Source organism: Schistocerca cancellata, chromosome 2 (assembly GCF_023864275.1).
Source record: "Schistocerca cancellata isolate TAMUIC-IGC-003103 chromosome 2, iqSchCanc2.1, whole genome shotgun sequence".
Taxonomy (NCBI): domain Eukaryota; kingdom Metazoa; phylum Arthropoda; class Insecta; order Orthoptera; family Acrididae; genus Schistocerca; species Schistocerca cancellata.
This window is the reverse complement of record NC_064627.1, coordinates 337,678,171-337,684,601: the sequence shown is the minus strand read 5'-3', so window position 1 is coordinate 337,684,601 and position 6,431 is coordinate 337,678,171.

Sequence of the window (6,431 nt, the reverse complement as noted above, 5' to 3'; positions counted from 1 at the left end):
ATACTCTCCACTCTCCGACTCCCTATACAAGCTCCTCTCCTTCCATCAAAACTTTCACTAATAATTTCCTCCAGATATGTATTGAACAGTGTTGGTGATAAACAACAACCCTATCTTACACTTCTTCCCAGTTCTATTCCTTCACTCATCACACCTCCTATTCTTACTCTTGCTGTCTGGTTCAAATATAAATTTCTCATCAGCCGTCTATCCCTCCAGTCAACTTCATCTTTCCTTAGGATTTCCATCAGTTAGAGAGAAACATAAGTTAAAGATATAATAGAAAGAGAAGGAGAAGAAGAAGGTGGGAAGAGGCACGAGGAGAGGGAAGACGAGTAGTGTTGGATGAGGAAGAGAAGTGGAAAAGGAGCTTCCAGCGACTGTCAAACCAGCAAAGACGAATAACTGCGACGTTTGCTTGAAATGGGCGGCATATCAACTATATTATGAGTGTTCTTGCTTGTGCACCAAGACAGCCGATGATGCACTGCTTCCCTCCAGCCCCGTTCATCTAACTGCCGGTGGAAAGCTGCCAGAGAATTACGGCCACGATGGGCGTCCTTCCAGCGCTGGATGCGAAATTGCCCTGGCACAAGTTCCAGAGGTGGTAACGCCCCTGCGTACAGTTGTAAGTGACAGACGGATCCCCAGACTTATTCTGCACTTACATCTGTTCCTCATATTGTCAGAAAAGTTCAGTGGCGCTTGTTGCGAATTTAAAGGAAATAAAAATGAAACCGAAGCCGTGTTTTGTATCGACTGCTTGAATGAAAGGCCATGATGGTCATCAATATAGCCTTACCTCAAATCCATATGAATACCTTTCAACGTTACATATTACGGTTCACCTGTCCTAAAGGACGAATGTAAATCGAGAAACATTTGACTCTAATCAACCAAATGAGCAAGTTGTTTCTGCTCCATAGCCTAGTGGCCGGCACTGCTACTAGCAGGACGTTGTTTCGATTCCCGGGACTTTCAGGGATTATTCCTTGGTGGGAAGACTGGAAAGGACTGCACTCAGCGTCGTTAGATAAACAGGTGAGCTGCTTCACCGGGTAGTACCGGTTCCAGGTCACGAAAACTGACAACAGCCGGCAGAGCTAACTCAGCGCCTCTTCGTAACAGATCCAAATGATGTAGACGGAGGATGACACGGCGGTCGGTAGACACCGATAGTTCCAATAGGCCATTCAAGGCATGTAGTTGGAATTTACATAAAGGAAAAAGTTGACAAACCACAACGATTTACTTGCAACTTGAAAAAATGCATGATGACACAATGCTGTCTTATAAATGTATTTATTCACAACCGGTTTCGGCCATAGACCAGCTTCACAGTACTGTATATAGGAACAAAATAGAAGAGAAAAGCATTAACACTGAAACAGAATACAATTTGCAACTAAATAACACAATCGGAAACTTTACACAGTTAGTAAACATTTGTTACAATGCCAACATCACATGACACACGTGTCTTCAGATATGAAGGACTACATGGTCAAGTCAAAATGTAAGAAACACTGAACGCAGGAATTCAGGACCAGAGCAATGGCTCAATTAACAACAAGCTAAATACTAGCATATAATTACCATCCAAGAGCTCACAAAGCTAAGCCAAAGACCATACATCCAAAGAAAATAGGCGTTCAAAGTGAGATGCAACATAATGTCGTAAGGTAGGTAGTATAAATTGTAAAAACACCTATTACGTACACAAGGCCTTTATACAAACATATAAATATTTTTTTAAATAATAAATGGACAGGACAACGAATCCTTTACTTAATTAGACACAGATTGCTGCAGTGAAATTATACATATTAAGCCGTTACTCATTCTTGCATCGAAGTAATATTAGTCAAAACCAATAAAAAAATATGACTATCAGTACATAAAGCTAGCGTTGCTCCTGTACTACGTGCAATCTGTCATACATAAAAGTATACAAGTACACATTAAAAAAGGGTACATCAGAACCTGTTTCATTACAAGATAAACAGCGTTCCCGGCGGATTAGCCGAATGACATAACAGTCTCGATTGATATCGAAAACTGTTCACTGCCAACGAATCCTTTCCAGTCATTATCAACTTTAACTATCAGATTACACTGTAACTGGTCAATAACACCAGTAAATAAGATTATTTTAAACTTAAACATCACATGTATACTTACATTAACTTCCTTTATTGTAGACACAGATGCACTAAACGAAGTGTTGTTTCCTACATGAGCCTGGCAGTGACCAGAAACCAGTCAACACAGAGCGACGTCATTTCAATTTTGCACATTTGACTTGCCCCTCTAAGCAACCTCTATGGCTCCAAATCGTCGTAAATTTCATACTACTTTTTTATGTAATTTTTCTTTATTGTGAAAATAAATTACTGCTCTGGCAACAGCGAACTCAGGAAGTAAGTTCAATCGTATATTACTATTTAGTGTCACTCTAACAAAACATAAACATCACGACAATCCAGTGAAGGGAGAGTGCGGAGGCTTAGTCAGTGACAAGACACTGGGCTAACGTTCAGAAAGTCGTCATTTCAAATCCCATTTATCCAGAATTAAATTTTCTGTGGTTATCCTGAATCACTTAAGACACATGCAGAAATGATCCCTCTGGAAAGGTTACGGCTAACTTTCTTTCTCTTCCTTCTCTTATCAGAGGACGTGCTCTGTCTATGATGATATCGGCGTCGATGGATATCAACGAATTTTCCTTCCTAATAATCTTTATTCCTACGACGTGCTTAAGGGTGCTGTGAAATCTGCAGTCATGTATCGCGCTGTAAGTAGGCGGATCTTCAGGTGGCACAGAACTGCCGAGTGTGTTATCTTACCCGATTCGTCGCAATTAAAAGTACTTTGTTAATCAGGAGCTAGAAATGTCCACAGGCATTATAAAAGGACACGGGCTACTATTGGAACGTAATCTTTGCATGAGAAGACTGCAAAGTCACCCGGAAAAATGGGATGTCTAAATTACAAGTGGCAAGAGAATTTGGAATATGTCAAGCTGTGCTGAGAAGTCGTTTTTAAGGTACACTACAGAAATGACACTTTTCGTAATGTAATAAAAAGATGGAGGAGTGATAGCCCACAAAAAATGAGCCTCGGAAATGCTACGTGGTTCATGTAGTGATCAACTGCCACATTCCGATGCTTTTGAATGTGTGTGTGTGTGTGTGTGTGTGTCGTGAGGGTGGGGGGGGGGGGGGAAGAGGGGGACTAAGTTAGAAGTTTAAATTAGCAACCCATAGCATATTTAACATGGATGTGTCATGGATTACAGCTATTCCTAATGAATAGTGGTTAGTACCTTCATGATGTATGAAGAAAGAGGTAGGCAGAATTAAAATTCAAAAGATATTAGTTGTTAACAGTCGTTCTTTGAGTAGGAACTGACGGAAAGCAAGTCACTCCAAGAACATTATTTCCTCGTAAAAGCGTGTAGAAGAGTACATTTTATGCTGACAATCCCTAATGCGGTAACCGGACATATTACTTCAACTATGTTCATACAAGGTTACATTTTGAAATATACAGAGCGACTCTCCTAACAGTCGCCAGGCACATTTTCTCTGGTGTTTCAGCAGATATTTGCAATTTCGTTTTATTTCATCTTGTAGTTAGTGTCAGCCCAGACAGATAGCGCTCATGACGTCTTCAATGCGACGCCAACCGTCAGCGGAATACGTCGCTTTGATTCCCGTTGCCAATAAAATGATTTTTAACGTGGAATTTTACGTGCCGGTTCGATATAGCAGGCCCAGATTAGTCTAGTCTGATTTCCGTTTTAGCGATTTGTGTTACCGGGGACAGTAAAATACGACGAATAACCAGTGGCCGAGCAGCGACAGTGGCCCTGGCCCTCGCTGACTGCCGCTTCCAAGAATGCAGCGCTACTGAGTCACTACTGAATTGCTGTATGTTTTTTGTGTTTTACTGTACCTGTTAATACGTATCGCTAAAACGGTATCTGATTAGACTAATCTGGGATCACCATATCGAATCGGCACATAAAATCCCCCGTTAAAAAAGTAATTTTATTTGTAATGAGAAACAAACCAACATTTCCTGTTGTCACTGGGCGTCGGCCGTGACGAGGAGCAATTATTTGGGCTGACTCCAGTTATGCGATGCAAAAACGAAATTGCAAATATTTGCCGAAACACCACAGAAACTACGCCTCACGACTGTTAGGAGAGACACCCAGTATGCATAGTGAACTGAAGCAATGCCAGATTTGTTGCTTGCGGAAAAACAAACTTAATCTGAAGGAATGAAATTTTGTATTGTTTTTAAAAGGAATATCACAGTTTCCAGCCAAATGTGTCTGGTTTTCAGCTTAATTAATTAATCTTAAACGTTTTTCCTGCTGAATAATTTAATCCGCCACGCAACATATTCATATTCCAATTCTCTGGAAAGAAAAAAAGAAAAAAAAGAAAAGAAAGATGAAAAAGTTTGTAGTGGTTTCATAGAGGGATTTAAGTTACATTAACTAATTATACAGCTGTTACGGATACCTTCGTGAAGCAAATGAAGCCGGCCGAGGTGGCCGAGCGGTTCTAGGCGCTACAGTCTGGAACCGCGCGACCTCTACGGTCGCAGGTTCGAATCCTGCCTCGGGCATGGATGTGTGTGATGTCCTTAGGTTAGTTAGGTTTAAGTATTTCTAAATTCTAGGGGACCGATGACCTCAGAAGTTAAGTCCTATAGTGCTCAGAGCCATTTGAACCATTTTGAAGCACATGAAGAATAGGAAAATATATTTAACTACTAGTACAGTGGCTTTTGATACCGTTCCTCACAAGTAACTATTAATCAAGTTGGGTGCATATGGAGTATCGTCTCACTTGTGTGACGGGTTTCGCGATTTCCTCTCAGAGAGGTCACAGTTCGTAGTGATAGACGTTAAATCATCGTGCAGAACAGAAGTGATATCTGGCGTTCCGCAACGTAGTATCTGCTGTTCCTGATTTACATAAATGATCTAGGTAATAGTCTGAGCAGCCCCCTTAGATTGTTTGCAGATGACGCTGTAATTTAACGTCTAGTAAAATCATCAGACTGTCAATTACAATTACAAAATGATCTAGAGATAATTTCTGTATGGTGCGAAGAGTGGCAATTGGCACTAAACAAAGGAAAGTGCGAGGTCATCCACATGGATACTAAAGGAAATCCGATAAATTTAGGATATACGATAAATTGCACAAATCTAAGGGCTGTCAATTCGACTAAATACCTAGGAATTACAATTACGAGCAACTTAAACTGTAAAGACCACATAGGTATTATTGGTGGGAAGGCGAAACAAAGACTGCGCTTTGTTGGCAGAACACTTAGAGCGTGCGACAAACCCACTAAAGAGACAGCCTACATTACACTTTTCCGTCCTCCGCTGGAATATTGCTGCTCGGTGTGGGATCCTTACCAGGTAGGATTGACGGAGGACATCGAAAAAGTACAAAGAAAGGCAGCTCCTATGGTGTTATCGCGCAATAGGGGTGAGAGTGTCACTGGTATGACACGCGAGTTGGGGTGGCAGTCACTGAAACAAAGACGGTTTACTTTGCGGCGAGATCTATTTACGAAATTTCAATCACCAACTTTCTCTTCCGAATGCAAAAATAAGAGAAATCAGAGCTCGAACAGAAGATCCAGAGATGAGTGTATAATCTGGAGTGCCCCAGGGAAGTGTGGTAGGTCCGCTGTTGTTTTCTACGTACATAAATGATCATTTTGATAGGGTGGATAGCAGTCTGCGGCTGTTTGCTGATGATGCTGTGGTGTATGGGAAGGTGTCGTCATTTAGTGACTGTAGGAGGATACAAGATGGCTTGGACAGGATTTGTGATTGGTGTAAAGAATGGCAGCTAAGCCTAAATATACACTCCTGGAAATGGAAAAAAGAACACATTGACACCGGTGTGTCAGACCCACCATACTTGCTCCGGACACTGCGAGAGGGCTGTACAAGCAATGATCACACGCACGGCACAGCGGACACACCAGGAACCGCGGTGTTGGCCGTCGAATGGCGCTAGCTGCGCAGCATTTGTGCACCGCCGCCGTCAGTGTCAGCCAGTTTGCCGTGGCATACGGAGCTCCATCGCAGTCTTTAACACTGGTAGCATGCCGCGACAGCGTGGACGTGAACCGTATGTGCAGTTGACGGACTTTGAGCGAGGGCGTATAGTGGGCATGCTGGAGGCCGGGTGGACGTACCGCCGAATTGCTCAACACGTGGGGCGTGAGGTCTCCACAGTACATCGATGTTGTCGCCAGTGGTCGGCGGAAGGTGCACGTGCCCGTCGACCTGGGACCGGACCGCAGCGACGCACGGATGCACGCCAAGACCGTAGGATCCTACGCAGTGCCGTAGGGGACCGCACCGCCACTTCCCAGCAAATTAG